Genomic DNA, 8,733 nt, shown 5'->3' on the forward strand with positions numbered 1-8,733 from the left:
TTAGCAACCTTTAATGAATTTCTTCCATCACTCTTTTGCTTCTCTGTCAGATAAAGCCATGTGGGGCCCTCCATTTTGTTTACACTTCTGCATGTTCTGCACACCATCGCTGCCCCAAAATTTAATGCAGAATATTTTGGATCAAATTCAATATTATCAAGCCATGCATCCTGCAAGGATCCCTAATTTATTAACAGAATTCAAATGAAATATCACAAATAAAGAAAGAAAACAACATAAATCCCTCACCTTAATCTCATTCTCTCTTACATATTCAACAAAATTGGCTGCTGCATGAAAATAACCTTCTTCCGTTTCTTTATCTAGGTTGAAAGGCTCAATTTGAATCCCGTCATCGACAAAATTCTCGCTATCCTGCCACAAGATATCACACATCACTGCCTGCCTATCTTTTACGTATCCAGTAACAGCTCATACATAACCAAAATCATCCACAAACAACATCATGCACGTATTCAACATTCATTCCACTGAAATAAAAAAAAAAACTAACCTTGAGTGAACACGAGGTGTGGCGGTTGGAACAGAGACGATTGCCTACGGTGTGGGTGGGACTGACAACCCGGAAAACCCCTCTTTTTCGTCCACCGTGCAGTCGCCACTCCGGCGGCACTCCGGCGGTGAATGCAAAGGTCCGGCAAAGGGAGGGAAGCAGGTGGGACGAAGCGAGACTCAGAACGCGCACCTAGTTCGCTGGGCCGGAGGGAAGACGACGCCGTCTTCGGTTCGTTCGCCAACGTCGGAGCTGCGGCGACCGTGAATCGGAACCGGCTGGAGGAGTTGAGGACCTCCGACGGCCTTCAACGTTGTCCGGCGGCACTCCGGCAAGCAATCCGTCGGACCTCTCTCTCTCGAACTCCCTTTCTCCAACTCTCTCGGGCTCTCACTCTCTCTCTCTCAACCTTCACTTCTCTCTAAAATTGTTCAAAAATGAAATTCAAATTTCAAACGCCAAACAAAAACCCCTCACCACTCCCTTTCCAAGTGATATTTCATTTTCATTTTAATTTTTGAAACGCACACCCCAATCTGCCCGTGCCCGTGCTCGTCCTCGCCACGTCAGCGTTGAAGCAGGTTTCATCAGACTTTCTCAGAACGCAGCAGCTTTTTCCAACCAAAACGTGGGCCGCTCAAACGCTGACACGTGTGCTGTGTCCAAATGTTGTCAAATTTGGTTGTTCGAGTATCATTTTCCTTAAAACAAATCAGTATTTGGACGAGCGAAATGGACGAATGTTCGCACTAAACATAGGACGAGCGCTCAAAACCGAATGCTCGAAGAAAATAAGCACGAACGCTGAAGACTAACACATGGAGACCGATCGTTCAAAAGAGAATAACATTACCAAGACCGAACGTTCAAATGAAGACCGAACATTCGAATGAAGACCGAACGTTCGAATGAAGACCGAACGTTCGAATGGAGACCGAACGGTAAAATTGAGAGGCCCAACGGTTGAGGACGAACGTCCTAAATGAACGAATGGCCGAACGGTCGAATAGTGAACGTTTGAGGATGACCGAACGGTTGAGGTTGAGGACGAACGTCCTAAATGAACAAATGGCCGAACGGTCGAATAGTGAACGTTTGAGGATGACCGAACGGTTGAGGCCGAACGGTCCGAAGGCAGAGGACGAACGGTCGCACAATGCAGTGGACGAACGGTCACGCATGGGAGAGGACGGAGCCGAACGTCAGAGGACGAACGCTCTTTTATTATTTTTTTATTTTATTTTTATTTATTATTATTTGTTTTTTTACTCTTTTTTTATTTGACACTCATGATGAAAATAAAATAAATCTATTGATCAATCCGGACGAAATTGGGTGTTGACACCTATTACTAGACTGACCGTCCGGACTGTATGAATGCTGTGTAGCTACGACGTTCATGCACCCGGGTGATGTAGTAACTAGAATTCTCATCAGCTGCCACCGAGGTTAGTCCGTTCCGTCCAAAGTACCCCTAAGGACTAGGACCTCCTGCCGTTCCCACACATGATCTACCCTCCTCTACGTGAGGACGAGTACTCACGGAACATCAGGATGAACTGCCAGCTAAGCATTTCCACATTCATACTTTACCAAATCCAATATTCATCCAAGAGTCGTTCCTCTCCAGAACGCTCGTTCAAATCCAAAAACTTACATTCATCTCATATACTCTTCATCCTTCATAACCTTTCACTTAGGTGTCATTTCCATCATCTTTTCTAAACATATAAAATAACCAACGTTCTGCCCTCTTCATAACGAGAACGAACGATAAAAACGAGACCGATAAAACCTCTCGTTCCAAAATGGAATAAGACCAAGAGAATTACTTTTAGGTTTGAGAATAGCTCGAGAACAACAATATACCATAAATGACGAACGTTATTTACATAGTGAATCAGTTAAATGAACTAACTACCGTGAATTCAAACCCATACTCAAGCAATAATTTAGTACAGGGGCTCAAGGCCGGATCCAATGAAGGTAGACACGTCAGAACGTTAAATGACCATATTTAAAATCATTCATATACAGAAACCGAATGCCAGTCAGTGACCGAGCATGGTAAGAATATGTTACTGAAAATTTGGACGAACGCTATTTCATCAAGATTGATTATACAAGAAAGGGTACGAGCGCTTGGTATAAGACCGAGCACTACTCCTTACGAGCGCTAGGTGTAAGACCGAGCCCTAATAAACTTAAAATAAAAGGGTTGATAATTATATTAAGTTACTATTGAAGTGGTGTTTACGAACAACGAGAATATACAAGTACATATGCATATATTAGGTTTATCACATTAGATTCAGGCCCCACTATACTTGGCCGAACGCTCAAGCATAGTATTACCACACGAAGGCGCTCGTCCTACACTAGGATTCTCTCCAAATGAAAGAATCCCGTTTCAACTAGGTTTACTAGGAAAACCGAATGGTCAATAACCATTCAGTAACGAATGTACTTTATCATAGTGAAATCTCATATACAGAATCTTTTACATTTAAACTCATTTTTCTTAACTTATAACTTCAGAACTTGATAAAATTCCTATCATAATCAATTTTCATATTTCATACAGTACATATCATATACGTTTCATATATTTCATACATTATAACCTAACTCATTCATATTTCATTTCATCTCATCCAATAAACGAACGTTCATTCCATACAATCATGTCAACCATCATGCATCAAAATCATATAATCAGCTAAACGAACGATCAGGTAGTTCAACAGCAAACAAATCAAATTAAATTAAATAAGCTTCCCTTACCTCTTAAAGTGAACGAACGTACTAAGGTAAAATACTCTTCGTCTGACTGAGTTCCCTTCTACCCTTACGTTCCATTCCTCTTCAAACTAATTCAAACATCCAATAAACCAACAGAGACTCAGACAGGATAACAGCATGCAACCGGAGCTGGGTTTGCATGTATCAGAAAAACTAACGGCTAGGCATAAAGAAACTTACCAGTTTCAGAACTCAGATTTGTTCGGTTCAAAGTGAAGCTTGAGACGCCGGGAGTGCTCCTATGGTCTCTGAATGAGGATCGGAGAAAAGAAAGATGAGTTACAGTAGAGAGAAGGGAGAGTTTTCTAGAGAGAAGAAGGAGAAAATGAAAGATCAGATTTTTGGAAGAAGAAGGGTGCATTAGAGGGTTTTGGGTGCGTTTTAAATGAGCTGACAGGAGGTGTTTTGGGTGCATAATTACGAGGTCTGACACAAAGATAATTCAAATTAATCAAAATAAGAATTACTGGTCAAATTAAGCACAATTATGAAAAACGGGAAAATACCAAACATTTTAACACAATTTCCTGATTAATTCTAGTACAATAAACTAAGTGAAGTGAGAAAAATATTGGTTCATCAACCAAATACCACAATATTATCGCAGTAAATCCAACATATCTCATGCATTCACATACTTTTCACATAAATCACATCACAGTATATATATTCCAAACATTTTGAACACTTAATTCAACCCAGCACAAGAGCAAATGAACTTAGAACCGAACACTATTTGGCCGAACACTATTTGACCGAATACTATTTGCCGAAAGCTATTTGGACGAACACTGTTTGGTCGGACACTATTTGTCGAACGCTATTTAGAAGAACACTATTTGCCGAACAATATTTGGTCGAACACTATTTGGCCGGACACTATTTGACCGGACACTATTTGGCCAAACACTATTTGGCCGAACACTATTTGGTCGAGCACTATTTGGCGAACATTATTTGGCCGAACACTATTTTGTCGAACGCTATTTGCTGAACGTTAGGCCGAACACTATTTTGTCAAGCACTATTTGGACGAACGCTTACAGATCGAACACTATCAAATCGAATACTATTTGGACGAATACTTTCAGGTCAAATACTGTTTGGACGAATGCTTAAAGATCAAATACTATGAAACCGAATACTATAAGGTGGAACACTGTTTGAACGAACGTTATAGATCAAATACTATTTGGACGAACGCTATCAGATGGAATACTGTTTGGACGAACACTATTTGCTGAACACTAGGCTGAACACTGTTTGGTTGAGCATTATTTGGCCGAACACTATTTGGTTGGGCACTATTTGGCCGAACAGTATTTGGTTGACCACTATTTGGCCGAACACTATTTGGTCGAGTACTATTTGGCCGAACACTATTTTGTCGAACATTTGGTCGAGCACTATTTGGTCGAGCACTATTTGGACGAATGCGTGTTCTGCAGAGTTATGCAGAATCGCACCCAGACTTCCAGAACACCATTTTCACCCCCTTTTTCCCCAGATTCTCATCAAACAACATAATATCACAGATCTCAAACACAGTTTATTATTCCTACAATTTATAGAAAAAGATCTAGCTCCCTTACCTCTCGAAGACTTCCTTGAATCTATCTCCAAAAGATTTGCAGTATCTTGACCTACTTGCAACTCCAGAAGCTCTCAACTTCACCTCAGATTTTTTTTCAGCAAGGATTCCACTCCCACAAATGCAGAACCCAAATCCTCCTCTCAGTATTTTTAAAGCCAAGTCTTGCTTCCCTTGTTGTGCTCTCTGGACGATGCAGAATGAAAGAAAGGGACCCTCTGAGTGCTGCTCTCCATGTTGCCAAATAAAGAAAAAAACCACTTCTTTCATTGGGGCGGCTGGTGCTTCCAAGCATGATTGTGCTTCTATAATGTAAGCAATGAGTGACTGCCCTGCCCCCACCACTTTCTTTTAAAAAATGTGTGGTCCTTACAACGGTGGCCGGAGACGGCAGACGGTGGTCGGTGGCGGGCAACGGCAGACGGTGGTGGACGACGACGAACTGTGGCACCGAACAAGTATTACGAGACAGAAACTAGAGCGGGATCGACCCGCTCTGATACCAACTTGAGAATTAAACTGTAAAATAATTCTAGAGGGCTTGATTCATCCCTCTCATAATCTTTTATTTATAAGAATAAATTGATATAAAAGTACATGATAAATAGGATAACCCTAAACACAATATAATCATTATAAATAATGTGAAACCCTAAATATTTAACACACTAAATCCCACACTCTGATCACCATTAAAAGCACCTTGACACGTCAAAACCCTCTCTCACCCACTCTGCATGCGTTTGCCAAGTGTCACGGCTGGAACGTTCTAATAACGGTAGTGGAAGACAAGTGGCATGATGAGAACGGACGTTCGTCCTGGGTGGGAAGGGAAATCACCCTCTGCATGCGCTGACGCCATCTGTCACGTCAGAAGCTTCTAAAAGCTGTAGTGGAAACCAGGTGGCAGTACGTGAATGCATGGCCGTTTGACGTGGGAGAGAAATGATTTCTCTGAAAAACACTTTCCATCAATTCTGCATTCACCTTCTTCCTCACGAAACCCTTGCTCCTCTTTTCTCCAACTTCTCTCTAAAACTCCTTCATCTTCTCTCTAAGATAACTTACCATCATCTTCTCCGATCCCGTTTCAGATACCGTGGAAGCATTCCCTGCACCGTGAGCATCGTTCTGAACCGAACAGAACGGAGATCTGAACTGGTAAGTTCTCGTCTCTGCTCATTCGTCCATTTAGTTCATGCGAACCAAAATTCTGGTTGCATGCGTGGGTTATAGGTCTGAACTGTATATGATTTTTGGTGTGTTAGATTAAGTGAAAGTTGTGGAGTGATTCTTTGGGTAGAAAGCTGTGAGAGAACGAGCGAAACCCTTGCATTTGGAAGTTCACTGCTAGACCAGGTAAGGGAAGCTTTAGTAATTTAATTTAATACTTGTTTGATGTGTATGAAAGCAATGAAGTGTACTGGATGTCTGAAATGCATGAAATATTTGATGTTTAGTTATACATGAACGAGCATGGTTGCACTGGATGTATGTGATGAATATTGTTTGAACTGTATGCTGAGAATGAAATGTATGATGTGGAATATGATTAAGTTTCTGTATGGTTTGGGATGATAATATGAATTTTGTAATGTATGAGATTTATGGTGGAGAGAGATTTTAAGTTATGAATCGTATGAAAACTGTAAAGTTATTGTAAAATGAAAAATCTGTAAAATATCATATTCTCTGCTTGATAAAATACGCTCGTCCTTGTACGGTCATATACCGTTCGGTTTCTCTAAAATTGATTTAGAGTGAAATTCTTTCATTTGGAAAGGATTCTGTCTTAGAACGAGCGTCCCTATTTGAAATGCTAATTGAGCGTTCGTCTTAAGTAGCGCTCGGTCTTATGTCGAGCGTTCGTCTTAATAGTGTTCAGTCATTAACTGAGCGTTCGTCCAAATGGATTCTCGGTCTTGTATCGAGCGTTCGTCCTAAGTGGCGCTCGGTCTTAGACCGAACGCTCGTCCAAAAAGGTAAATGATAAGTAGCGCTCGGTCCTATACCGAACGCTCGTTCTTTCCGTACATTTTAACGAGCGAGAAATAGCGTTCGTCCTGATCTTAAATAGCGATAGTCCTAATCTTAAATAGCGTTCGTCCTGATCTTAAATAGCGTTCGTCCTGATTTTAAATAGCGTTCGTCCTGATCTTAAATAGTGTTCGTCCTGATCTTAAATAGCGTTCGTCCATACAGTTAATTAACGTTCGTCTTTTTAGAGAAATGTAACTAAGAATGAAAATGTGATGTTGAGGGAATTATAAAATGTGCGAACCATATATGAGATGAAGTTATGATTTTGGAATTTGAACGAGCGTTCCAAGGAGGAACGTCTCTCTGTTTTGAATATGATGAGTTGTATAGTATGACCATGGTAAAATTACTATGGCTGTTCATCCTGATATTCCGTGAGTGGTCGTCCTCACTTAGAGGGGAGTAGGTCATGTGTGGGAATGGCAGGAGGCCCTAGCCCTATTGAGTACTTTGAGGCTGATAGGGTTAACCTCGGTTGGCAGCTGATGAGTGTTCCAGTTACTACACCAACCGAGTGAACGAACGCCTGTAGTTACATGGATTCATACAGTCCGGACGGTCGTCAATTATGAGAGTTGGATAATTCATTTTATTCTGATTCATTGAAGTATGTCTTGTGTGTTGATTTCTTATGTTAAATTGTATGTGAGCTGTACGAATTAAATTACCTAAGCTTACCCTTGTAATTCCTTGTGTTGTCTACTGGTTATGTACGTCCGTCTTGTCAATGCAATGATCATCCGTTGTGGATGTGAGCAGATGGAGAGGCGCCACTTGAAGATATGCTGGAAGAAGAAAATTTGGAGGACGCCAATCTGGTGGAAGTGGAGGTTAAAGCCGAGCCTTAGTGCGCTCGTTAGGTTTTAGTCTTTGGTTTATCTGTATAGTTTTTTGGGGACGTTCGGTTATTTATTTTGTAAAACCGTTCGTCCTGAATCTTGTATATTTTGGAAAATTTTTACTGAACCTGGTATCTGTTTAGCGTTCGGCTTTTATTAGCTGATTTTTAGTTAAGACTGCACTGTTTAACTCTGAAAATGTGATTAGTTCTAATTAATGGTAATTACTATTTATTGGGATGTTACAAATAAGGTAATCCACAATATAATCATGATAAATAGGATAACTCTTGACATAATATAATCCTGAGAAATTAGGATAAATATCCTAACAAAATGAAAATATATGGAGCATCTACAAAAGAAACAGCCAGAAAAATGATAGTAAAACACTATTTTATATCATCGTTGCTGAGAATATAGGAATGCCGTGAGAAGGTGCATGCATAGATACGTCGTTCCTAAGTAATTTTAACTCTAGTTGTCATAAAGTGACTAACAAAAGGACTAATTAATGAATGAAAAACATCTATAAAAACCAGCATCAGTCACATCTTATAAAACTACAAGATAACTTGTACCATACATGCCAAACCTTATCAACATAAGAAATATAGATAGTTTTCTTTGTAAGTGCAAGTTAATACTACAATGAGAAGAGAAAATATATTTCACTTGGATACACCTCTCTTATGATCTCATTTGTAATGATAAATTTTTTACACAATGAGAAGAGAAAAGATAAAATGTCTAAAGTAGAAACCTAGATAAAGAAGTAGGTGCAACTTATAAGTACACCCGGTACTAGTTTCCAATACAACTATTGTTGTAGAAGTGAGGTATAATCAGGCCAATAGAAACAATGATTTGGTAAACCATATCCTAATCTAGTACTTGGCAAACAATCATTATGACATTATTAAATTCCACTTCCATGTCACACAGCC

The 8,733-nt window shown here is 40.1% G+C and overlaps 1 long non-coding RNA gene across 1 annotated transcript; it reads right to left on the bottom strand.

The window, feature by feature from the left end:
* LOC128193445 (uncharacterized) lies at positions 1 to 604 on the bottom strand. Its single transcript, XR_008244664.1, has 3 exons — positions 515 to 604; positions 250 to 375; positions 1 to 109 (listed from the first exon to the last, which is right to left on the bottom strand). It is a non-coding gene; the product is annotated as an uncharacterized LOC128193445 (long non-coding RNA).
* Positions 605 to 8,733: the final 8,129 nt, after the last annotated feature.

The sequence above is a fragment of the Vigna angularis genome, chromosome 8 (assembly GCF_016808095.1).
Source record: "Vigna angularis cultivar LongXiaoDou No.4 chromosome 8, ASM1680809v1, whole genome shotgun sequence".
In the NCBI taxonomy this organism is placed as follows: domain Eukaryota; kingdom Viridiplantae; phylum Streptophyta; class Magnoliopsida; order Fabales; family Fabaceae; genus Vigna; species Vigna angularis.